Consider the following 27,033-nt stretch of genomic DNA (forward strand, 5'->3'; position numbering starts at 1 on the left):
TAGACCTATTTTCCTACGTCGAATCTCACCATCCAACCATCCAAACTTCATCATTCACCATTGAAAAGAGAGCTTAGGAGCTGAGGATTTCAAGGAACCAAGAAGGAGAGAAATAGGTGGGTGATCTTAGGTTTAGATGTCGATTTTGTCCATGAGACAAGTGGGGCCTACCGGTTAATGGTAGGGATCCCATTTTGGACCCAATGTGTGACCAATGGCCCACCATGATACATATGTGTAAATCCATGATGGGGCCATTTTCCATGGACCCCACCATGATGATTATTAATAACCAATATGTAGAGGTTACCTAGACCCTTGATTTTATGGTGGGGATGGTATCCTCACCTTGATTTACTAATTTGAGGCCCACATATTTTAGGGCCCATCTTGTTGTATGTATTGTATGACAAGGAACTCATACTGGCGGAGCTCCCTCCACCATTCGATTCTCTCTCTCTCTCTCTCTCTCTCTCTCTCTCTCTCTCTCTCTCCCTCCCTCTCTTTCCATCTTTTTGTGGCCCTCCTAATGAGTGCATAGATGATCTAGACCATCTAGCAGGTGGGACGACCTTGCTATCCAGATTGTTGGACGCCTGCCTTGTTGTGTCCCATGTGACCGGCTAGTCACACAGGCCCAAACAAAGGGATAAATGAAAATTTCAGCTTGATTCTAAGCTGGTGGGTCACACACGTGGACCCCACCTTGATGTATGCATTATATCCTCACTGTCCATCCTCTGCTCACCTAAAGCATGGGCCAGATGGGCTATATCCAACCGAACAGGCTGCTATCCAGCAGCAGGCCAGAATGAGGGAAAAATACTAATATCAGCTTGATCATTGAACTAATGGGCCACACACATGTGGACCCCACTTGCTATATGTGTAGTATATCCATACCGTCCTTATTTTCATGATGTTGAGGCTATGGGCTAGCGCCGATTAGATCCAAATCTCATCAGACCACACCGCAGGTAGTAGTGGGCTGACGTCCAACATTTGAAACCTTCTGAGGCCCACTGTGATGTTTATGGGAGGTCCAACAGCCGGCCCACCTTCCTGAGTGGTCCACGCCCTTGTAGGACCCACTGTAATGAAGGGTTTTCACTCGCACAACCCTTAGGGCCGGCCCAGACTTCAGGCAGGCCTGGATTTTTGCTGGGCTGACATCCAGCAGGGTTTGCCCTGATGTATATGTTTTATCCACTCCCTCCATTCACTTGGTGGCCCATCTAGAATGGGCCCACCCTTTGGTGGACCGTCTACAGGTGGGGCCGACCTTATGTAAGTGTTCTATCCAGACCCTCTAACTATTTGGACACCCAGCTGGGCCAGGACACTGCTGGACTAACCGTCCAGCAGCTGGCCATGTTGATACATGTGTTATATATTCGCTGTCCATCTGGTGGGGCCCATCTGTAATGTGTAGGCCCACCTTGAGGTGTATGTTATATCTAAGCTGTCCATTAGTAGGACGCCCAACATGCCCAGCTACTGGTGGGTTGGCCATTCACCAAACAGCCCACCTGCTGTATGCATTTTATATCTATGCTGCCCATGGTTTTGTGGGGCCCATCAGTGCCTTGTGAGGCCCACCATATTGTATGTGTGATGACACATTGTTCACCCCATCTTAGGGCCGTGGGCCCTCGTTGTGATTCAGATTCTAAACCCAAGTGGACCGCACACTAGGAGACAACGGTGGTTAAATGTCCACTATTGTAAACCTCCATAGGGCCCATTATTAAGCCCACCTTCCATCTCCCTTGGGTTAACCCAAACCATTGGACCCCCCATTGATGATGGTGTTTTCCACCATACCTTGAAGGAATTATCCAAACCTTGCAGCCCACATTGTGTATGGATCGGGCCCCATAGGAAGGCCCAGTTTATTACATGATAAGAGAGGGTGAGCAAGCCCACTTGTTGTACATAGTTTCACCCTCTCAACTCACTTTATTGTATAACCATTAGACTCATCCATGAAGCCCATTCTTGGTGTAAGTATGACGTCTAGGCCATTCATTGTCTATAAGAGAGTACATCATCACCCCTTGCCGTAGATGGAAGAATATACAGTATCAGGTTTGGTATATCCACTCTTTAGAAGCCTATCTGGATGTTTGGGCTAGATTCGCCGTCCCTCTGTGGACCCCACCATGTATTTAGGTTGATTATTGTTTATATATGATAATCATGCTAGTGTACTTAGTCTAGTAGTACACACTGAGAACATGCTTAGTATTACATCATGATACATGCCCATACACATCATTTATATGCTTGTTGTAAGGAATGATTAATCATAGCATTTGTCGTTAGGCTGAGTTATTTAGGGGACTCCTTGTGAGATAGAGTTGCCCAACATGATCGCATGGTACACGCAGGTTTGATGCATGATTGGATGATATGACTCATGCATCTCAAATTTTGTGTGATATGATCACTTAGTGCCCTGCTATCAGTGTTGTGGCCTCCATGGGCATATCTGTTCACTCCCCATGTATAGAGTTGTGATGTAGTAATAAACTCGGTGAGACCGAGGTCAAATCCCAAGGGACTGAAACCTGTACGTAATCTAAAACTAAATAGAACTAGAACTAGACTAAGATGTAATCTAAATCAATCGAATATGAGGGAATAATTCTGAATAGATTAATTAAAAACTAATAAAAATAAAGGTGGGAACTAGGGTGCCAAGGATCCACTTGTAGCAATTGGGAAGTTACCATGCATTGATTCAAGGACACAACTGGAATCAAAGTCCTATCCTATCCAATTGGTACGAAGAGATTTGTTAGATCTCTAAACTTTTCATGGATCTAATCCTCAATAGATAAGAATGGTGAAGATTTGGAAGTGATTCTGTCACCTAACCATGCCCAGGAGACTATGACAAACAACAGCAATTTACCAATCTCACAGCCAATCATGAGAGAATTGTGAAAGTTAGGAAAGGTTCCATCACCCAACTATGCCCATGAGACAATGGTGAACAACAGGGTTCCCCAGTTCACAATCTCAATAATGGAAAGAACATACTTAAAGCTATCGCGGATCCATTGTAATTTGAGTCACAATAAACCATTAAAAACTAAAAGCATACCTTAATAATCAAATTAGAATCCATAAGGTTTAACAAGACATGAATCAAAACAAGCAACCATCCTAATCACGCTACCAGCTTCACCTCTTAGCCCTAGCTAAGAGGTTTAGCCTAGAATAGACATGATTAGGCTAAACATCTTTAGAAAAATACTAAGAAGAAACAGTAAAAAATTAAAAATAAATAAATATTACTTTGCTCTCTCTCTCTGCCTTTACCCACGTCCCCTGGAGAATTTTCTGTTTTTTTCTCTTTCTTTTATAACAGGGAAGGGTCAGAAGCTGGAGTCGGTGAGAGTACTGTTCGTAGCATCTCCGCAGCGAAAAGAGACGCAGCAGGTGCGTCTGGGGTGAGATGTTTAGGGAAATGATCCGCCAAGTCAAAGATCTGAGCCGTTCAGGATCTTTGGCGATGGTTGGCCACCCCGAAAGAATGATTTGGATGGCTAGGATCGATGGTCTGATCCGAGCCAAGCTTGCAGAACTACCCAGATCGTCTGGGTCTCTTCGGATGCGCAACCTGCGTAAATCAGCTTACACCGATTCTTGGTGGGGCCCATGATCGGTGTCTTCGTGGAAATCCACTCCATCCATTAGTTTTCCCTCTCAAAACCATTGAGGATATGACGGTTTTCGATTGGTTTCAGTGTGGCCCACATAACTTTTCGTTGCACCATTCGTCCTCCGTTTAGACGGTTGAAAACCGATCTTCCTTGTTTCTTGAAATTTCATCACCTAGGCCTGGATGATAAGGCCCATGGGCTCCTGATGGATGGTCCGGATTAGACCTTTGGTGTACGGTGGTGGCCCACAAAGGAAAACCGCAACCCCTGTTGCGAAATAGAGGCTATGTCACGGCTCTGTGATGGTTGGTGGAACACCGATTGATGCCAGGTGTAAAATCCACTCCGTCCATTGGCTTCAGGACGAAAAATAGTCCAGACTCACTTGGTTTTGGATCCCAACCATGGTGGACCCTGAGATCTTCATTCGGCCGTCCGTCTCAAGTTTGAACACAGATTTCTTGTGATCGGGTGCATGGGACCAAAACGTCACCATGATTGTGGTAGTACCCACCTTACGGACACAATGAATGGTCCAGATCATACATATGTATGATAGGTGGGCCCCACTACTACAAAATGGACGAACAGCATCCGTCAGCTGTCTTTCGCGTGAGTGGGATCGGGTCAACGCCCACTGACCGGGTGCTCTGGATGTAGTTCACCTTGAGTGCACTTGTGCACTGTGACCAAGCACGGCTGGTGGGGTCCACATGTGATGTTTATGAAAAATCCTCACCGTCTATCCATTTTTTTGCCTCTTTTAAGGTGTTGAGAAGAAAATTGAATCATATCCAGATACCAGGTGGGACCCAATTCACTGATTTGGTGTCTGATCCATCCGTTGGGCCACTTCTATAGGGATCCAATCGATCAAATTTTACCTATACGGTTAATTTATGGTCATCGAGCCATGTATAAAGTTTCAAGTCGAACGGATGGTGGAAAACCTGTGATCTTGCATTCTGGACATCTTTCAGGCCACTTGAGCTTCAGTTTCTCAGTTTTCTTGGATCTTTAGCATGTAAATCCATCGATTTTAGTCCTCTGGGGTCTGTCCCTTGCCTTGGTGACTTCAAAGCATTAAATCCATGCTTTTAGCACCCTGTTTCAGTCCAAGCTCATAAATACACATTGCAGCACAAACACGATTAGATCGGGCCATTAAACAGTACCATGGTTGTAAATCCAGGCAATAACTGGGGTCTGATATGTAATATTTGACCCTCAACATAACCCCCAACCAGCATCTTGCTAGTCCCGAGCAAGGTATGCGAAAAAATACGTTGAGAGTATAGAACGATTTCCATAAACTCGAGTGATTTATGAAAAGCAATCCAGATCCTAGAATTCTAAGATTCATGAATGCTGGGCATTACTATCTCCTGGATTCGAGCGCATGGTAAATTTCATAGTCAAGTTCAAAGTATTAATCCATCAATCAGAAAAATTCTAAACATTGAGTTCCATGGGTGTATAGTGTAATCTCAACTTACCATCATTAAGAGATCCAATTGTCATTTTCCATGATACATTGATGATCGAATGAACATTCAAGACAATTAAAACCTAAACTAGAACTTGCCTTATAGTTTTTTTTTTTCATTTTTCCAGCTTTTAATTTTTCCATCGAGGCAGAGGGGAATCGAATCTGCACCTATAGGGAGCAAACCTATGGTGAAGATTGTACACCCAACCCTTTCCTGATGACAACTGTTTTTTAACTGGATATTCTTTTTCTTTCATTCTTTCATTCTTTTTCTCTCTTTTTTTTTTCAAAAACTTTTTTTTCCTATATTCTTCGTATTGAACAAGATGGACAATTTCTCTAGGTTGGTTCCTTCCATGCTTAATGATCACTAAGTTACAATTCAATATTGAACTGAAACCTTAATGTGCTAGCGAGATGTGCCTTGTGAAATCATGACTCAATCAATGTTTAAAACTACTAATCATGGATTCATAGTTCAAACTTAACTGTGAAATCTAACAGATAACTGAATCCAAGAGTCATAAATTACCAACATCACATATCTTAAAATTCTAAGTGCCCTAGATGGTTGTCAAAATCACTTCGAATTCATAAGAAATTTCAAAAAAATTTAAAAAAATTTAAAAATTTTCACAAATTTTGCTCAAGACCAAGAAAACACTAATTAGGGAACCTAATCTCCCACCCCCAATCTAAAATCTACATTGTCCTCAATGTAAAAGATATATGATCATGCAATGCACCTGGGACAACGAAAGTGAAGGAAAAGTGATGGGAAGATAGTACCTGGATAATGAATCAAGAGAGACTTTTCCATAGAGATCTCAGCATGAGAGCGGGTTAGCACAAGAGAGAAACCAACAAAAGCAAACTATCATAAAATAATGTATAAAGAAAACTAACCTAATGGCATAAAACCGTCTATCCTAGAACAGCTTAAAGCAAACTACCCTAGTCCTATGAAAGTAGTAAATTTTAATCCTCAACTATGAAAGCACGGAAAATCTACTCAATCATGCATCTAGGTTTTTCCGTCGGCCAGTATCTTGGTAAATTTCTCAGAAGGTTTTTCAACAAGATCATCCAAAAGCCCGTTTTGTAGTAGGCTTGGATGTCCTAGAACGTGAATGTCCAGAGAAATTGAGGGACCTCAGCATAAAGTTTTCTTTTAATCGTCTGAAGTGTCCAAATTATATACGATTCACCTGTGGCAGAAAAAATTTCAAAATTAGTACACTATGACGAATCAGAGACTACAAGTAAATGAAATTCAGAAAAATTTGTAGTAGGTTGTGTAGTCTCAACACACGCCAAAGTTTCACTCTTTAGTTCAATTTTCAGCTCCTCCTCCATTAATGGTAACCATTCAGGATCTGGGGGAGGAGGTACTTCAAAATAAGGGTTCTCTCGGTCCGTGACAACTACCGAGGTATTGTCTTGCGAGGTATCCAATATTTCTTGTATCATGGGATCGTTTGAATCTGCAAAGTGTGACAAATAATCATCCAAAGAGTCAAAACATTCAGTTGAAAGGAGTTTATTCATCCTATTGAGATTTGTGATGATATGTTCAATAACTCCTTTATCTTCTTCGAGAGTAGAAATGAACATACTCTCTTGTTTGTTCTCAAGGTGAGATGAAATCACCACTGGGTATGTCTCTTCTTGACCTAAATAGAAATATTCTAAATCAGAGCGTAAAAGTTTTAGGTCAAGCTTCGGTGGCTTGAAGTTAGACGACAGAGGCACGACATCAGTTTGGGGTAATTCTTCAAATTGTGGCCTCCACTGGTTAACTTCAAGTACCGGCGCAGTATCAAGTAAGGCACACATCTCCCTAATTATGTCATCATCCAAGTCATGGGAGTGTGCTAGGCACGTCTCTTGAGGGTCAGAGGATAAGGTCAGAGGCGTTCTATCTTCCACGAAAGAATCAATCATGTTAATGTCGTAGAAATCGTCATCATCCTCTGAGTTTCTGCCGTTATTGAAAAAGATGTTTGACTCCAATGTCATATTTCCGAAAGATAGTCATGACACCATTCCTATAATTGAAAATTGCATTTGAAGTGGCAAGGAATAGGCAACCAAGAATGACAGGAATCTGAGAGCTCACGTTATTGATGGGTTCGGTGTCCAGGATGATAAAATCTACAGGGTAGTAAAATCTATCGACTTGGACCAACACATCCTCAATTATCCCTCTTGGTACACGAACAGAACGATTAGCAAGTTGTAGCATGGTTAGGGTGGGTTTTAATTCACCAAAGCCTAACTGTTTGTATACCGAGTAAGGAATCAATTTGACGCTCGCTCCTAAGTCAAGAAGTGCGTGATCAATTCGATAGTTCCCGATTACACATGATATGGTTGGGCTACCGGGATCTTTGAATTTTTACGGCATGTCTTGCTTCAGGATGGCACTCACTTTCTCAGTCAAGAAGATCTTCTTTTAAATACTCTATCATCATTTGGTCGTGCATAGGTCTTTCAGGAATTTGGCATGTAAAGGTATTTGTTTTATGGCATCAAGTAGAGGAATGTTGACTTTCACTTGTTTCAACACCTCTAGAATATCCTGAGAGTTAGAGAGAGGTTTTGGTGCAACCAACCGTTGGAGAAATGGAGCAACTGGCTGCTCTAGAAGTTCCAGTTCTAATTTTTGTTGGGCATCACTAGATCCATCATTGTTGTCCTCTTCTGACACTTGAGGCTTTTCAAGCCTAACCAGAAGGGTTTTATCAATAATCTTCCCACTCCTAAGAGTGGTGATGGATTTAGCGTGCTTCATTTGATTTGAAGAGCTTAGGTTGCCAACTTCATATTATAGCTTTAGTTTGGAAAGAGGTTGAGCTGGGAGGCTCTCCTTATTCCCAATCGTGTTTTTAGTCTTAAGTCATTGTAATGTTTTATTAAGGTCTTGCAAGACTTGTAGCATATCCTGATTGAACTGATCTTGCTTTTCAAAATGTTTTAAAATCAGATCCTCTTGAGGTTTCTCTTGTTGTTGTTGTGAAGTCTGATTAAAGAAACCTTGAGGGGTATTAGTTTGTCCATTCCTCCAACTAAATTTTGGATGATTTTTCCCACCAGGAATGTACATATTAAAGGTAAGTCCATTGAAAGATCTTTGATTGTTATTTACGGCATTGGATTGCTCAGTCAATACCTCTTGAAAGGCAGATATGGTTGGACAATTTTCAGTTGTATGACTGTTACAACCACAAATACCGCAAACAACTTCCTTACCCTTGTCCTTCCTTGATTCCATGGCCTCGAATTTCTTTATGAGATTAGCCACTTTAGAATTGAGATCATCATCCTCTTTTAGAAGGTATACTCCACCTGTTTCCTTTGATTGAGTGGGCCTAGAAGTGGTATTTGATTTTGGGTATGTGTCCCATATTTGTGTGTTTTCAGCAAGTCTATCCAAGTAATCCCACACATCATTGGCATTTTTATTCATAAATTCTCCATTGCACATTGTCTCGACCAATTGACATGTGAAAGATGTCAGTCCATCATAGAAAAAGTGTGTAATGTGCCACGTTTCAAATTCGTGTTGTGGGCATGAGCTAACAAGGTCCTTGAACTGCTCCCAACATTGGAAGAATGTTTCATCCTCCTTTTGGGCAAAGTTCATAATTGACTTTCTAAGGGTGTTCGTTTTGTAATATGAAAAAAATTTCTTTATGAACTCCCTTGTCATGTCATTCCATGTGCCAATAGATCGAGGACGTAGTGAATGTAATCACGTCTTAGCTTTCTCTTTCAAAGAAAAGGGAAAGAGTTTCAGCCTGACCGTGTCCTCAGAGACGTTAGGAAAGTATAAAGTGGCTATGATTTCATCAAACTCTTTCAAGTGTAGATACGGATTTTCATATTCAAGCCCATGAAACTTTGGAAGGAGTTGAATCACCCCTAACTTGATATTCATGTGTTCTATATTTTCAGAAAAATCCATGCATGGGGACATACTCACCCCCGCCTATTGTATATAATCTCGTAAAGTACGAGGTGGGGGTGCTTGATGCACCTCATTCTCATCCTGGATGTCCTCCACCCTAGGTTGGGGTAGAAGAGGTTGATTTCCGGCCATAACCTCAGTTAACTCTGAGGATCTCAAGTGGTGTCTAATCCTGCGATGGATAGATAACCCCTCAACCAATCCTCCTTGAGACGTAGAGTGTTGTCACAAACCCACTTAGGCATGAAACACTCGTAACCCTCAATTCAAATTCTAAACCTATACTAAAAGAAAGGAAGAAATACAAATCTAGAAAATGAGAGAAAAGAGTTGGAAGGAAGTTACCAAATTAGAAGTCCTAAATTAAGAACTTGCAAAACAAAACAAACCAAGTCAATTTCTACAGATAGAAAGTCTAGAAATAGTAGGAGATCCTAAAGTAAACTAGTTTCTAAAAAAAGAAATTTTTCCAAAAGGAAAAATAGAAAGTTTCTAAAAACAAATTAGGAAAATTCTAAACCTAAAATAGAAAGACAATTAGTTTCTAAATTAGAAGAAATCCTAGAATTAGAAAGTTTCTAAAGATAAAACCTAATCTAAAATAGAAAACAGAAAGACTAGAAAATTAGAAAGATATTACCAATTTAAAATGTGTATGTCAAAGTCCTACAAAACAAGAAAACAGATTAGTTTCTAAAAACAGAAAAAATTCTAACCTAAAATTAGAAAATCTTAATCTTAAACTAATCCTAAAACTAGTTAATCTCATAAAAACGTAACCGTCAATCCCCGGTAACGGCGCCAAAAACTTGTTCACTCCCCAAGTATAGGGTTGTGATGTAGTAATAAACTCGGTGAGACCGAGGTCGAATCCCAAGGGACTGAAACTTATACGTAATCTGAAACTAAATAGAACTAGAACTAGACTAAGATGTAATCTAAATCAAGCGAATATGAGGGAATAATTCTGAATAGATTAATTAAAAACTAATAAAAATAAAGGTAGGAACTAGGGTGCCAAGGATCCACTTGTAGCAATTGGGAAGTTACCTTGCATTGATTCAAGGACACAACTGGAATCAGAGTCCTATCCTATCCAATTGGTAGGAAGAGATTTGTTAGATCTCTAAACTTTTCATGGATCTAATCCTCAATAGATAAGAATGGTGAAGATTTGGAAGTGATTCTGTCACCTAACCATGCCCAGGAGACTATGACAAACAACAGCAATTTACCAATCTCACAGCCAATCATGAGAGAATTGTGAAAGTTAGGAAAGGTTCCATCACCCAACCATGCCCATGAGACAATGGTGAACAACAGGGTTCCCCAGTTCACAATCTCAATAATGGAAAGAACATACTTAAAGCTATCGCAGATCCATTGTAATTTGAGTCACAATAAACCATTAAAAACTAAAAGCATACCTTAATAATCAAATTAGAATCCATAAGGTTCAACAAGACATGAATCAAAACAAGCAACCATCCTAATCACGCTACCAGCTTCACCTCTTAGCCCTAGCTAAGAGGTTTAGCCTAGAATAGACATGATTAGGCTAAACATTTTTAGAAAAATACTAAGAAGAAACAGTAAAAAAATAAATAAATATTACTCTACTCTTTCTCTCTGCTGCTTCACCACCTGGCCTCCACGGCCGCACACGTCCAAGGAATGGATCCTTCTCTCTCTTTTTTTCTCTTTCTTTTATAACAGGGAAGGGTCAGAAGCTGGAGTCGGTGAGAGTACTATTCACAGCATCTCCATAGCGAAAAGAGATGCAGCAGGTGCGTCTGGGTGAGATGTTTAGGGAAATGATCCGCCAAGTCCAAGATCTGAGTCGTTCAGGATCTTTGGCAATGGTTGGCCACCCCGAAAGAATGATTTGGATGGCTAGGATTGATGGTCTGATCCGAGCCAAGCTTGCAGAACTACCCAGATTGTCTGGGTCTCTTCGGACGCGCAACCTGCGTAAATCAACTTGCACCGATTCTTGGTGGGGCCCATGATCGGTGTCTTCATGGAAGTCCACTCCATCCATTAGTTTTCCCTCTCAAAACCATTCGGGATACGACGGTTTTTGATTGGTTTCAGTGTCGCCCACATAACTTTTCCTTGCACCATTCGTCCTCCGTTTAGACGGTTGAAAACCGATCTTCGTTGTTTCTTGAAATTTCGTCACCTAGGCTTGGATGATAGGGCCCATGGGCTCCTGATGGACGGTTTGGATTAGACCTTTGGTGTACGGTGGTGGCCCACAAAGGAAAACCGTAACCCTTGTTGCGAAACAGAGGTTATGCTATGGCTCTGTGATGGTTGGTGGACCACTGATTGATGCCAGGTGTAAAATCCACTTCGTCCATTAGCTTCAGGATGAAAAATAGTCTAGACTTGCTTGGTTTTGGATCCCAACCATGGTGGACCCTGAGATCTTCATTCGGCCGTCCGTCTCAAGTTTGAACACAAATTTCTTGTGATCGAGTGCATGGGACCAAAACGTCACCATGATTGTGGTAGTACCCACCTTACGGACACAATGAACGATCCAGATCATACATATGTATGATAGGTGGGCCCCACTATTGCAAAAAGGATGGACAACGTCCGTCCGCTGTCTTTTGGGTGAGTGGGATCGGGTCAACGCCCACTGACCAGGTGCTCTGGATGTAGTGCACCTTGAGTGCACTTGTGCACTGTGACTAAGCACGACTGGTGGGGTCCACATGTGATGTTTATGAAAAATCCTCACTGTCTATCCATTTTTTCGCCTCTTTTAAGGCATTGAGAAGAAAATTGAATCATATCTAGATACCAGGTGGGACCCAATTCACTAATTTGGTGTCTGATCCATCCGTTGGGCCACTTCTACAGGGATCTAATCAATCAAATTTTACATGTACGGTTAATTTATGGTCATCGGGCCATGTATAAAGTTTCAAGCCGAACGGATGGGGGAAAACCTATGATCTTGCATTCTGGACATCTTTCAGGCCACTTGAGCTTCAGTTTCTCGGTTTTCTTGGATCTTTGGCATGTAAATCCATCAATTTTAGTCCTCTGGGGTCTGTCCCTTGCCTTGGTGACTTCAAAGCATTAAATCCATGCTTTTAGCACCCTGTTTTAGTCCAAGCTCATAAATACACATTGCAGCACAAACACAATTAGATCGGGCCATTAAACAGTACTATGTTCGTAAATCCAGGTATTAACTGGGGTCTGATATGTAATATTTGACCCTCAACAATATCATAGATGGTCAGATTGGATACTGAAAATATTTGGTTCTAGCACTATAGGCATTTAGGAAGTCCTTGGGTGAAAGTCCCAGAACCCTTTTGGTACCAGTAGATGCTCCAACGTCTAGACCGAGTGGATACATGAGCGCACGAGTGCCGAATACCAGTAGGCCACATCTCCCACTTTGTCATGGTCGGTTGTGAAGGGCGTGTGGCCTTATTTGCCCGAGTGAGGGGGCTGTAAGCTAGGCTAAATCTGACCAGCTCGTAAATGGGTCCGCTATCGACGAGTTGGGTAAGTATTGATAAACTACTGGCCAGGTGGGTAGTGAGGTGTTTTCCACTCGCTGGTTGTGTGGCTAGGGAGGTGGCAGCTAGTGTGGAGTGTACTAGACACCGATTATGTTTCAAAGATGAACTGTATTGACATATGGACTCGATGAGGATTGACATGAAATTGCGGTAAAGACCGCTTTAATTGAAGTAGGAATATGCCAATATGTCCTAGAGGCAGGTGAATAAGACTTTTTCAAATGTTTTATGATTATTTAAAATCCTATCAAAACCTATCCTGAGGAAATATTCATAAATCAGGATTTCTTCAAAGTAACTCTAATGACTTCCAAGCCAATTAGAGGATCCAATCATAAAACCAATTTAATTATAAACATGATGCGATTCAGAGTTTATGATAGATATAACTACGTGAGGTATGATCAAATATGAAATCATTTAATAAAATCACATAAGTAATCAAAGACAAACATCAATCACAAACACGATCATTTTTATAGTGGTTCGACTACCTATCTACTCCACTCCCGGTAGACGCACTTAACCTTTTAGTGTATTGGATTTTATTAAAGAGGTTTCACAACAGGTTCACCTCAAACTAGAGGTTTTAAATCAGGTTCACCTCTAACCAGTACAACGTACACCTAGGCTGATAGTTTATGCTCCCTGAGCAAGGGTCAACACAGCACCCGATTTTAGGCACACTGGCTAAGGAACCTCACTTGTTTATGCTCCTGCGAGCAAGGGTCAACACAACACACCCAAATTTTAGACCACCTTGGTCAAGGACCTACATAAAGGACCTAACGTTTATGCTCTCCACAAAGCAAGGGTCAATACAAAGCACCCACCATGTACACTCCCCCTGGAGGCCTCTTAGAGGACTTGCAAGGGGTGAGAAACACCTTGGACCTAATCCTACAAAGGAATGATCACAAGGGTCCTCAGAACTCTAATAACTTACAGATAAGTAGATGAGTCCCTTTCAGTGCATTGTTGAAGATCTCCTCTTTTATTGATGAAGAATCTTCTGCTTCCTTGAGCCGCAACTCAGAAGATGTACCAATACATGGCGACGGGTTGGGTCAAGGTTATAATGGAATCCTACTCTATTGAATATTTTCCTATAAGGGAGATAGAGCGATTCCAATCATCTATGCGTTCAAGGCATCCCAGCTTAATGATTTTCCATTAAGGTAGTAGCTGGAGGATCCTTAAATGCGGAAGTTCATTCCCCAATCCACTCTATTGAATGTCAATGATGATGGTGGATTGGAGGATGAACTCCCATGAGAGAAAAAGGCTAAGGGTATATGATCTAGGTTTAAGCATACAAAAGCACTCTCTCCACATTTTTGATAGAGTTCGATATCATCGAGTAGGGTCGATATCATCGAGCGTACACTTTCGATGATATCGACTGGCCGCTCGATGACATGAACTCGAATGTCAAACACTTTTAAAACTTTTTGCTAGCTGGTCGAGGAAATCGAACATGCGTTGATGTCATCGGATTTTGAACTCCGATATCATCAACATGTGGTTCAATTCCTCGACACTTTAAAAAATAAGAGAGACTTGCCCTTAAAATATTTTAGGTTAAAAGCAATGATCGAGGTACACTCAATATCATCAGAATTTAAATCTCGATGATATCAATAGCAGTGTCGATGCATCGATAAATCCAAGGATTTTACCAGTGAGCTTGCTGGACAGATTATGTCCATTCTCAATGCCATTGACCCGCCCTCGATATCATCGATATTTGAATATCGATTCTATCGAGTGACCCTCGATCCAAGATGAACCAACCTAAAGAATTTGCTGGAAAACAGAGTGTCCAAAACCGATATCATCGAGGTTCTTTCGATATCATCGAAATTTGAATTCCAAGGATATCGAGGAGAAATTCAATATATCAAAGATTTTATGATTTTTCTTAGAAAAACAGGGACACATTTGATGTGCTGTCGATTTTATCAAGTCAACTTTGATAAACTTGAGATTCAAAGTTCGATGATATCGATAGGTCTATTGATACATCGATAAATCCGTCCAGAATTATATGTGGTTGCTGAACATCTTTTGCCCTCAGTTCGATGGTATCGATTGGTCATCGAGGACATCGACGGCACTATTTGATTATATCGAACAGTCTCTTGATAAATCAATAGAGGAAGAAAACTTGGAGATTTTCCGCAATTTTGAAAAAAAGTTTTCTAACCTAAAAACCCTATGATATTCTAATCAATTTTAAGGGATTTAATTACCTGGTATTTTGGGACATGGGATGTGAGACTTAGATTTACCTGTGGTGAGTTCGGGCCCACATCCAGTTGAGGCAGATGATTGATTGATCTTCGTATGGTGCTTCTCTGTCTAGCCAACTCAACACATGCTAATTGACAAACTAGGGCACTTTCAATCTCCCGCTTTGTCAATTACGTGACAAAATACAAAAATACCCTAGAACAATATCTAGAAAAACACTCTAAATTGTATGTACATGCATTTTACACAATTTTATAATATTTAGTGAACCCATACACACAATCAGAAGCTGCTCCCCCTAACAGCATTCTCCCCCAATCTTGGTGTAGTTGCTCCCCCTAACACCTGTATCACCATTCACAAACAAATGTACATAATATTTCCATCGAGGTGGTTTGATTTGTTCTCCCCCTTTTTGTCAGTCATTGGCAAAGGATAGTACTATAGTTGATATTGACTGAAGTTGAAGCAATTGAGGAGAACCAACATTTACGGAGTATACGTTCAAAACAGATAAATGTAGACCATGGCATGCATAGCAGACAATATATAGAGTAAAGTATCACACGCATCACACGCCATTGGAGCTATAATTAGATAAAACAGGAAAGCCCAAAATTTAAAACATGGCAGTAAAGATAGGTGATAATTGATAACCATCCATTTCAAAATATCCAAAATGTATATACTGCCCAAGTTTGGCAGTAGTATATCAGTCAGTCAGTGTAAACAAGAAACCCATCCAATCTTAGCCCAAAAAAAATGTGCACATCCAAAAAGAAACGTTGTGAAAATCATAGCAACATTGAACTTTCCCAGTCAGCTCCTAACGTCCCCGAGGATCGCCATGTGTGAGCAGGTCTACCACTTGTTGGCTGGTTTGCTGAAGAACGTTGACTTTCTCTTCAATTGCGGTGAGTCGCCTTTCACAGTTGTAAAGACGCTCCTCCATACTAGTCATCCCGTTAAGTAGGTGACATTTGAGGTGGTGAGCTTGGCGATTTGTGATAGACTCCGGACTGAGTAGCGGTGTTCGATTGGATCCCCAAGGAGTAGGAGGACATGAAGGTTGAGCATGTTGGGCAGCTGACTGCATGGGCACATTATTCTCGGGAAGAGATGAAGTGAGACACAATTGTTGAGCCTCCTGGGCTGCATCACTATCAAACCATGCTTATGGATGAATGGCATCAAATGTGGCAGGGAGACCAACACGATGACCAAGTTTACATATAAGTGCAGGAAAGGCTAGTGTATTCCGATTATCGCCTTGGATGATATGAATTAGCTGCTTGAGAAGAAGCATTGGGAGTCATACTTGAACTTCTTGATGCACATCATAAAGCACATTCAACACAAAGGGAGGAAGATGATTCCCATTCACATCACATTGATATACATTGGACCCTAGAATGCTATGGAGGATTTTGAAAGTGGGCCCAAGATGATTAATGTGAAGCGAATTATCATCATTTTGAGGAACCATGGTGCCATGACATAGTGTACGAGTTATCTCTCCCCAGACACCCAGACCATTGAGATTCCTATTGGTTACTGGGATTTGAGTGACCTCAAGATCTAGAAGATGAGCCAAAGTGATGGGAGTGATGAGTTTTGAGTAATGCAAAAATTCTATTTGAATGCAAGGGGGATTATCACGAATGACTTGACATCTATTGAAGAATTCATGGATCAAACCTAGTTGATAAGATCCACCAAGGTTCAGGATATTCTGCCAACCTATCACTTATAAGAGGAGGTCCACACCAAAAGGCTTAATGACACTATTAAGAACCAGACGTTCAACAACAGTGGCTGGCTGTCTTTTCGCCGGAATAATTTGATGCGTACTAGGTTGCTTGTTCTTTGATTTTGAATAAGAGACTTTCTTTTACCTTTGATCATGATTTTTCGGTGTGAGAGATAGGTAAAGGTAAGAAGAAGCACCCAGAGAAGAGAGGGGATATGAAGATCTTAAATCGAATGCACCCTTTGTTATTATAGCAGAGTTGTCGATCATATCAATCCCTCATCGATGACATCGATCTCATGCTCATAATGACATTAAAGACCATGCTGATGACCATTGGGAAGATGCTAATATCTGAGGAGATTGTGACGGTCCAACCGTTAGGAAGGACCGCTGGTTATAACCTTACATTCCCGAGATTCTTCGATTTCATCGATGGTGAATATCGATATCATCGAACTTTAAATATCGATGATATCGACATGGTTTGAATATCATCGAGACTATTATAATCTGGCATCCCAAAACTATCATGGTTAATTCATGAGGTTCAGATTTGTAGCTGATATTTAGCCATGAATGTCCCAGTGTGAAGATTTACCTATGAGGATCATGGTCACTGGGATATCATCAATGAGTGCATACTCTAATGGATCTTTTAAGATCACTAAACATATTTGTATCAAGAGGTTTAGTGAGGATATCTGCGAGTTGCTTTTTTGTGGATACATAATCCAACACAATAATCTTGTCTTCAATGAGTTATTGGATAAAATGATGACGGATGTCAATATGCTTGGTTCGAGAATGTTGAACAGGATTTTTTAAAATGTTGATAGCGCTTGTGTTATCACAGAACAGACTCATTGTGGGTTGTTCAATCTCGTAGTCCAATAACATCTATTTCATCCAAAGGAGTCGTGCACAGCAACTTCTTGCGACAATGTATTCAGCCTCGGCAGTGGATAATGATATTGAGTTTTGCTTCTTACTTTGCCAGGAGACGAGACAGTTTTCAACATAAAAACATCCTCCACTTGTTGATTTTCGATCATCCAAATTTCCAGCCCAATCAGCATTAGAGTATCCAGCGATGATGGTGGATGTTTCAAATGGATACCATAGTCCGAAAGAGGTAGTTCCTGCTATGTATTTAATGATCCTCTTAACAGCCGTCAGGTGAGATTCCTTAGGATCTGCCTGATACCGAGCACACACTCCCACACTAAAAGATATATCAAGACAACTAGCTGTGAGATATGGTAGGCTTCCTATCATACTTCGGTAGAGATGTTGATCTACACTCTTGCCATTAACATCTTTGGAAAGTTTGACTATGGTGCTCATGGGAGTATGATAAGTATGACGAGATTCGAAACTAAACCTTTTCACCAAATCGGTTGCATACTTGGTTTGACAAATGAAGATTCCATCATTTAGCTGCTTGACTTGTCATCCTAGGAAGAAATTTAATTCGCCAACCATACTCATTTCAAATTCTAATTTCATGAGGTTAGAAAATTTGTAAACAACATCTTCATATGTTGAACCAAAGACTATATCATTCACATAAATTTGTGCAATAAGTAGTGAGTCCTTTATTATTTAAGTAAACAGTTTTTTATCTACACTTCCTCTGCTGAATTTGTGGTCTAAAAGAAATTTTTTCAATCGTTCATACCAAGCACAAGGTGCTTGTTTGAGACCATAGAGACCTTTGTTCAGATGATAAACATAATGGGGATACTTAGGATCAGAAAATTCCTTCGGTTGTTCTACATAAACTTCTTCGGCAAGGTCCCCATTAAGAAAAAGTACTTTTTACGTCCATTTGAAATAATTTAAACTTTAATGCACATGCAACAGACATAAGAATTCTAATAGACTCAAGGCGAGATACGAGAGCAAATGTCTCATCAAAATCAATGCCTTCTATCTGTGAGTACCCTTGAGCTACAAGTCTTGCTTTGTTCCTGATCACATTTCCTAATTCATCAGATTTATTCTTGAAGAACCATTTGGTTTCAATGACATTCGTATCGAGTGGCCTGGAAACCAATTGTCAAACCTCATTTCTATGAAATTGTTGAAGTTCTTTTTGCATAACATTTATCCAATGTTCATCTTAAAGAGCTTCTACAATGTTCTTGGGTTCAATCTTTGAGGTAAAGCAGAAATGACTATAGATATTTTCTATCTGTCGTCGAGTCCTCACACCATCATTAGGATCTCCAATAATTTGTTCTCGAGGGTGATCCTTAATGATGGGTATGTTAGATGATGGTTGTGGTTCATTGGATGATGGAGATTTGTTATCTGATTTATCTAGTATGCATGAATTTACATCATCTTCTAATTCATTCATAGGGGTATCTTCTTCATGAGGTTGATCATCAATTACCACATTGAATGACTCTTGGATAGTGAGGGTTCTTAGATTGTACACTCTATAAGCACGACTATTCATGGCATACCCCAGAAAAATACCTTCATCACTTTTAGACTCAAATTTCCCTAGGTGATCTCTGTCTCTCAAGATATAACATTTACTACCAAAAACCTGAAAATATTTCACACTGGGTAGTTTCCCATACCATAGTTCGTATGGAGTTTTGTTCAAGCCTATTCTAAGATATACTCTATTTATAATGTAGCAGGTGGTATTGACAGCTTCTGCCCAGAAACTTTTTGCCATATCTTTCCCATTTAGCATAAATGACCCTATTTCCTGTAATACTCGATTTTTTCTTTCAATGACTCCATTTTGCTGTGGGGTTTTTGGGGCTGAGAATTCATGACGAATTCCTTTCTCATTGAAATATGTTTCAAATCTTTCATTTTCAAATTCCCCACCATGATCACTACTGATGCGATTGATGCAATATCCTTTTTCATTTTGTAGTCGCTTTGCCAAGATCACGAATTCCTCAAAGGCATCCGATTTCTCTCGAAGAAATGCGACCCAAGTAAATCTGGTGTAGTCATCTACTACCACTAGGAAGTATCTTTTCTTGCCATGGCTTTCTACTTTGGTTGGACCAACCAGATCCATATGTAGTAGATCTAAAGGTTTTGTTGTTGCTATGGTGGTTGTCTTTTTGTGACCGACTTTTATCTGTTTTCCTTTTGGACATTCTCCACAGACAACCTTTTCTTCTTTTCTAATCTTGGGAAGTCCTCTAACCAAATTTTTTGAACTGAGCTTAGCTAAATTTCGGTAGTGAACATGTCCCAACCTTTGGTGCCATAATTTGGATTCATTCTTTACATCCATATTACACTTTGTGGATAGCACACTATCATTTGTACTTTCAATAACATAACAGTTATCACTAGTGCGTAAACCTTTTATGAGAGATTTTTCTATATGATCTAAAATCCTACATACATCCTTTGAGAAAGTGACCAGATGTTCTTTGTCATAGATTTAGGAGATACTAAGGAGATTATGTTTCAGACCTTCTACATAAAGAACATGTTTGATTTTTGAAAGGCCTAGTATATCTATTGTTCCTTGTCCAACAATTTTGGTTGAGCTACCATATCCAAATGTGACTGATCCTCCATCAAAGTCTGAATACTCACAAAAGTGAGTTTGATCACCAGTCATGTGTCTGGAGCATCCACTATCAAGGTACCATTTTGAACTATTGCTAACTTTCAAAGCAGTATGGATTACAAGGCAATTGTTCTGATCTGTCACACCCTCTAAGACACTTTTGATCATGATTCCAACTTCAGTCAAGATCACTCTCTAGGCAGTGAAGCCCTTAAGAGAGACCCGCTCGGATACCAATTGAAATTACGGTAATGACCGCTGTAGTTGAAGTAGGAATATGCCAATATGTCCTAAAGGGGGGTGAATATGACTTTTTCAAATGTTTTATGATTATTTAAAATCCTATCAAAACCTGTCCTGAGGAAATATTCATAAATCAGGATTTCTTCAAAGTAACTCTAATAGCTTCCAAGCCAATTAGAGGATCCAATCATAAAATTAATTTAATGATAAACATGATGTAATTCGGAGTTTATAATGGATATAACTGTGTGTGAGGTGTGATCAAATATGAAAGCATTTAATGAAATCACATAAGTAATCAAAGAGAAACATCAATCACAAACACAGTCATTTTTATAGTGGTTCGACTACTTGTCTACTCCACCCCCGGCAGACGCATTCAACCTTTGAGTGTATCGGATTTCACTAAGGAGGTTTCACAACTAGTTCACCTTAAACCGGAGGTTTTAAATCAGGTTCACCTCTAACCAGTACAACGTATACCTAGGCTGACAGTTTATGCTCCCCGAGCAAGGGTCAACACATATCACCCAATTTTATGCACACTGGCCAAGGATCCACTCAAGGAACCTCATTTGTTTATGCTCCCACGAGCAAGGGTCAACACAACACACCTAACTTTTAGGCCACCTTGGTCAAGGACCTACACAAAGGACTTAACGTTTATACTCTCCATAGAGCAAGGGTCAACACAAAGTACCCACCACGTACACTCTCGCAGGAGGCTTCCTAGAGGACTTGAAAGGGGTGAGAAACACCTTAGACCCAATCTTATAAAGGAATGATCACAAGAGTCCTCTGGACTCTAATAACTTACAGATAAGCAGATGAGTCCCTTTCAGCACATTTCGAAGATCTCCTCCTTTGTTGATAAAGAATCTTCTGCTTCCTTGAATCGCAACTCAGAAGATAAACCAATAAATGGCGACGGGTTGGGTCAAGGTTATAATGGAATCCTACTCTATTGAATATTTTCCTATAAGGGAGATAGAGCGATTCCAATCATTTATGCATTCAAGACATCCTAGCTTAATGATTTGCCATTAAGGTAGTAGCTGGAGGATCCTTGAATGCGGAAGTTCATTCCCCAATCCACTCTATTGAATGTCAATGGTGAAGGTGGATTGGAGAATGAACTCCCATGAGAGAAAAAGGTTAAGGGTATATGATCTAGGTTTAAGCACATAAAAGCACTCTCTCTTTTTCTCTATCCAACAATCAAGGGAAAGCTCTCTTTAAATAGGCAAAAGATTCCAATGGATATAAAACGGTCAATTTTTGACAAAGTTCGATATCATCGAGCAGGGTCGATATCACGAGCGTATACTCTCGATGACATTGACAGGCCGCTCGATGACATAAACTCGAATATCAAAGGCTTTTGAAACTTTTTTCCAGCTGGTCGAGGAAATTGAACATGCGTCGATGTCATCGGATTTCGAACTCTAATATCATTGACACGAGGTTCGATTCCTTGACACTTTGAAAAATAAGAGAGACTTACCTTTGAAATATTTTAGGTTAAAAGGAATGATCGAGGTACACTTGATATCATCGGAATTTGAATCTCGATGATATCGATAGCCGTGTCGATGCATCGATAAATCCAAGGATTTTACCAGTGAGCTTGCTGGACAGATTATGTCCATTCTCAATGCCATCGATCCGGCCTCGATATCATCGATATTTGAATATCGATTCTATTAAGTGACCCTCGATCCAAGATGAACCAACCTAAAAAATTTGGTGGAAAATAGAGTGTCTAAAACCGATATCATCGAAGTTCTTTCGATATCATCGAAATTTGAATTTCGAGGACATCGAGGAGAAATTTGATATATCGAAGATTTTACAATTTTTCTTAGAAAAATAGGGACACATTTGATGTGCTGTCAATTTTATCGAGTCAACTTCGATAGACTCGAGATTCAAAGTTCGATGATATCGATAGGTATATTGATACATCGATAAATCCGTCCAAAATTATATGTGGTTGATGAACATCTTTTGCCCTCAGTTCGATGGTATCGATTGGTCATCGAGGACATCGACATCACTATTTGATTATATCGAACAGTCTCTCGATAAATTAATAGAGGAAGAAAACTTAGAGATTTTTTGTAATTTTGAAAAAAAAATTTCTAACTCAAAAACCCTATGATATTCTAATCAATTTTAAGGGATTTAATTACCTGGTGTTTTGGGACATGTGATGTGAGGCTTAGATTTACCTGTGGTGAGTTCGGGCCCACATCCAGTTGAGGCAGACAGTTGATTGATCTTCCTATGGAGCTTCTCTGTCTAGCCAACTCAACACACATACTAATTGACAAACTAGGGCACTTTCATGAGATGCTTGCGTTGGATTTTGCATATGAACTTTTAGCTGCGTAGGCCTTGCATTGTATGGCCTTGGTATGGTTGATAGCATTCATGGACTTACCAGTATTTCTACTTACTCTGATATTGCATGCTAGGTACATGCATTGTGCACACACGCACACACCCTTTAAGCTTCGATTGTAAGCTTATGCACGACCGTTGCGTGTAGGTGATGCTAGGATGTAGCAACATTGAGGTGGGAGTATGCAACGATCTTTCTGAAGTTTCATTATACTTGTATATTTCCTTTTCGCATTGTACTCAAATGGTTTATTATAGTGGATATGTGGTGATGTTGTTTTGTGACTTGGTTATGCTTGTGGTTATACTCCTTTACAAAAAAATTCATATAAAAAATCCTCCTTGTATGATCCTAGGATTGCAATCTGGCATATGGGTACCGGGAGCCGAGAATGGGATACTACGGAGGCTGTCAGTGCCGGATTCGACGATCGAGAATTTTGTGAGTTCGGTTTCTGAGTTTGGGGCATGACACTTCATATAGTACTTGCATATTCTAGTTGTGCAACTACACTTCCGTTATTCTCTTTTAACTTGATATTTAGATCAAATAATATTTTTTCTTCTTTTATATTCAAATGGTTAAACTTGTTTAGTATCTTCTCAATATAATGAGATTGACACAAAGCATAATCCCCACAATATTTTTTAACTTTGATACCTAGGATGGTATCTACTTGTCCAAGATCCTTCATTTTAAATACGGAATATAAAAATCTCTTTGTTTCAGTCACACCTTCCATTTTATTAGTAATTATTAACATGTCATTAACATATAGAAAAATAATAATTATATAGCTACCATCAACTTTAGAATATATGCATTTTTCAGCTACATTACGCACCATGAGATAGTATTTTGGAATCAAACTTCTCATGCCACTGTTTTGGTGCTTGTTTTAATTCATACAAAGATTTAATTAATCTACACACTTTATTTTCATTTCCTGGTAGAAGGAATCCTTCAGGCTGTTCCATGTATACCTCCTCATTAAGGTCATCATTTATAAATGCGGTCTTTACATCCATTTGGTGGATGTGAAGATGATGTATGAATGCTAGTGCAAATAATATCCTAATGGATGCTATGCCAACTACAAGAGAATATGTGTTAAAATAATTTATCCCTTCTTTTTGTCTAAAGCTCTTAGCTACTAGTCGAGCTTTAAAGGTTTGGATAGTCTCATAAGTGTGATATTTCTTCCTAAATATCCACTTGCAACCTATGGGTATAGAACCTAGAGGTAAGTTGACAAGTTCCCATTTTGATTTAACATTATAGACTCCATTTTATTATTAATAGCCTTTTTTCAGAAAGCTGAGTCTCTAGAAGATATATCCTCATTATATGTTTTAGGATCATCTTCTATAGTCATTACTATTAGTATTTTTCTTATAACATTTTCTCTATTTCCTTCTGTAAGATGGAAAAAGATGCGCTGAGAGTCTATATAATCATCATATAGACTCTTCTCTATTCTTGTCCTTTGACTCCTATGAAGTTCAATAGGAGCTTCGACTAGTTGTGGAGCTTTACTATTTGGTTCTCTATCAAGAGTTTGGACTTCATTATCTTTTGATTCCAAGGATAGTGAGTTCTTAAAGAACTCAACATCTCTTGACTCTATTATGGTGTTAGACTCTAGATCTAGGAGTTTATAAGCCTTCCTATTTTGTGCATACCCTATGAAGGCACACTTAATGGCTCTAGGTTCTAACTTGGTTCTTTTGGGATAAGGAGTTCTGTAATATGCAAGACACCCCTACACTTTAAGATATCACAGATAAGGTTTTCTACCTTTCCATGTTTCGTATGGAGATGTTTTATATTTCTTAGATGAAATTATATTTAATATATGACACACTGCAAGCAGTGTCTCACCCCATACACTAAATGACAACTTTGCTCGTATTAGGATTGAATTAACTATCTCTACTATTGTTTTATTCTTCCTTTCTGCTATTCTGTTTTGTTGAGGTATGTATGGCACAGTACATTGATGTATTAGTTCATGTTATTCACATAAGTTAACGAATTCATTAGAAAAATATTCTCCTCCTCTATCGCTACGGAGAATCTTTATCTTCTTATTTAATTGGTTTTCTACTTCTGCTTTATATACCATAAACATGTCAATGCTTCATCTTTGCTCTTTAACAGGTACACACACATATCTAGAGTAATCATTAATAAAGGTTATAAAGTACCTTCGACCTCCATGAATAAAAATGTCGTTTAACCCACAGATATCACTGTGCACAAGATCCAATACTTGAGATGATCTCTTGACAATTGGAAAGGGTTTCTTTATCATTTTGAATCGTTTTACACTTCACATTTATCGGTTTCATTTTTTGTGTGTGAGATTAAACCATTCTTAGCCATGAACTTCAAAGTACTATATCCTATATGGGCTAGTCTATCATGCCATAGTCCAATGGATTCAACCATATACGCGGAAGTGCTACTTTCATTTAGAGAAAACTTAACCATATCGTTACAAGCATATTCCTTACCGACAAAGTTCTCATTCTTCAATAGAATCATTTTTCCTGACCCGTACACTACCCTTATTCCTAGTTTGCCCAGAAGATCCCTGGAAACTAGGTTTTGCCTCATGTCTGGGACGTGCAGTACATTTGTCAGAATCAATTTCTTCCCAAAGGTAAACATGAGTTCGACTATTCTGTTGCCGACAACCTTCGATCGGACTTCATTACCCATTTGGACTTCCTGACCATTGGTCAATTCCTCATAGGTTTTGAAGGTTAATTTGTTGTAGCAGACATATACGGTAGCAGCAATATTGTACCACTAACCGAGAACCTTTCCTTGGATTGTATTCACCTCAGTGATCATTGCCACAATATTACTTTCTACTGTGCTTGCTTCTTTTTTAGACTTGCGATATTGGCAAACTCGAGTATAATGCCCGATTTTCCCACAGACATGGCATAGGCCTTTGAACTTTCCATTCTTCTTCTGGGTGTTTTTCTTGAATTTCCCTTTGTTTGTATTTTCTATTACATGTACTTTGGATGAAGAATTCCTGGTGTCATTCTTTTTATCACGGTTGTGGGATTCTTCCTCAATTCTTGAATGTTTTTGGATTTGTTCCTGTGTGTAGTCCTTAGTCTTATGCAGTAACTTCTTTCTATAGTCTTTCCATATCGGGGGCAACTTAACGATAATAGCCCCGACTTGGAATGATTTAGGAAGATCAATCTTAATGGCTTTGATTTTATTTACTATTAGCTATAAATCTTAGATTTGAGCCAGCATCGGTTTGTTATCCATCGTGTTATAGTCGAAGTACCTAACAATCAAGAACTTGTTGTACCTTCTTCTTCAGCCTTTATTTGAACTCTAGGGCAGTCTAGATTTCTTTTGCTGATAATGTTTGTATGTACAGATCGTACAAACGGTCGGAGAGTGCATTCAGGATTTGTCCACGACACAGGAGTTCGTTTTCAGCTCGTTTAGTGCGGGCAGTGATCTGTTCAGGTGTGTCTTTGTCGGATGCTTCAGGTAGTGGTTGCAGAGTTAGATCTAAAATGTAATAAATCTTCAGTGCTGTCAGAAGAAACTTTAGTTTGTTATGCCATCTGGTAAAATTGGTTCCATCGAACCGATCAAGACAAATCAAGTCCTGATTCATCAACTTGATAGATGATACACTATCAGCTTCCATCAAGAATAGCGCTTTAAGATTGTTGAGAAATTATACATAAATAATATTTTCTATAAAATATGAAAACCAAAAACCAAAATAATCTGGAACCAGGACAGGCTGAAACACGTATTATAACGTTGTCCTTAAAACATTATTTTCCCCTACTCAAGTAAATTGAGCATGCTGAAAGGTTACAAGCAAATTGTTCCCAGGATACGACGAGCCTGGTGTGGATCTGCGTTCAGCAAACACGAAGACCCACTAATGGAACTCTGTTACATAATTTTTGGCAGAAAATAAAACGAAAAATCTCAAAAAAAGAAGAAGGAGAAATGTGAATTAGACCACTGCATTGGTATATTCTTCAGCTAATGGTTAGATGAACTGTTCTAGACCACACCGTTGGTTTATTCTTCAAGCAATGGTTCAGATGAACCTTACTGTCTTGCTGGAACTTCTGGTTTATAGGAGAG

At 39.5% G+C, this 27,033-nt stretch overlaps 1 non-coding gene across 1 annotated transcript; it reads left to right on the top strand.

Moving 5' to 3' along the window:
- Positions 1–8,717: 8,717 nt before the first annotated feature.
- Positions 8,718–8,824, top strand: LOC131235893 (small nucleolar RNA R71). Its single transcript, XR_009166408.1, has one exon. It is a non-coding gene; the product is annotated as a small nucleolar RNA R71 (small nucleolar RNA).
- Positions 8,825–27,033: the final 18,209 nt, after the last annotated feature.

This window comes from Magnolia sinica, chromosome 19 (assembly GCF_029962835.1).
Source record: "Magnolia sinica isolate HGM2019 chromosome 19, MsV1, whole genome shotgun sequence".
In the NCBI taxonomy this organism is placed as follows: domain Eukaryota; kingdom Viridiplantae; phylum Streptophyta; class Magnoliopsida; order Magnoliales; family Magnoliaceae; genus Magnolia; species Magnolia sinica.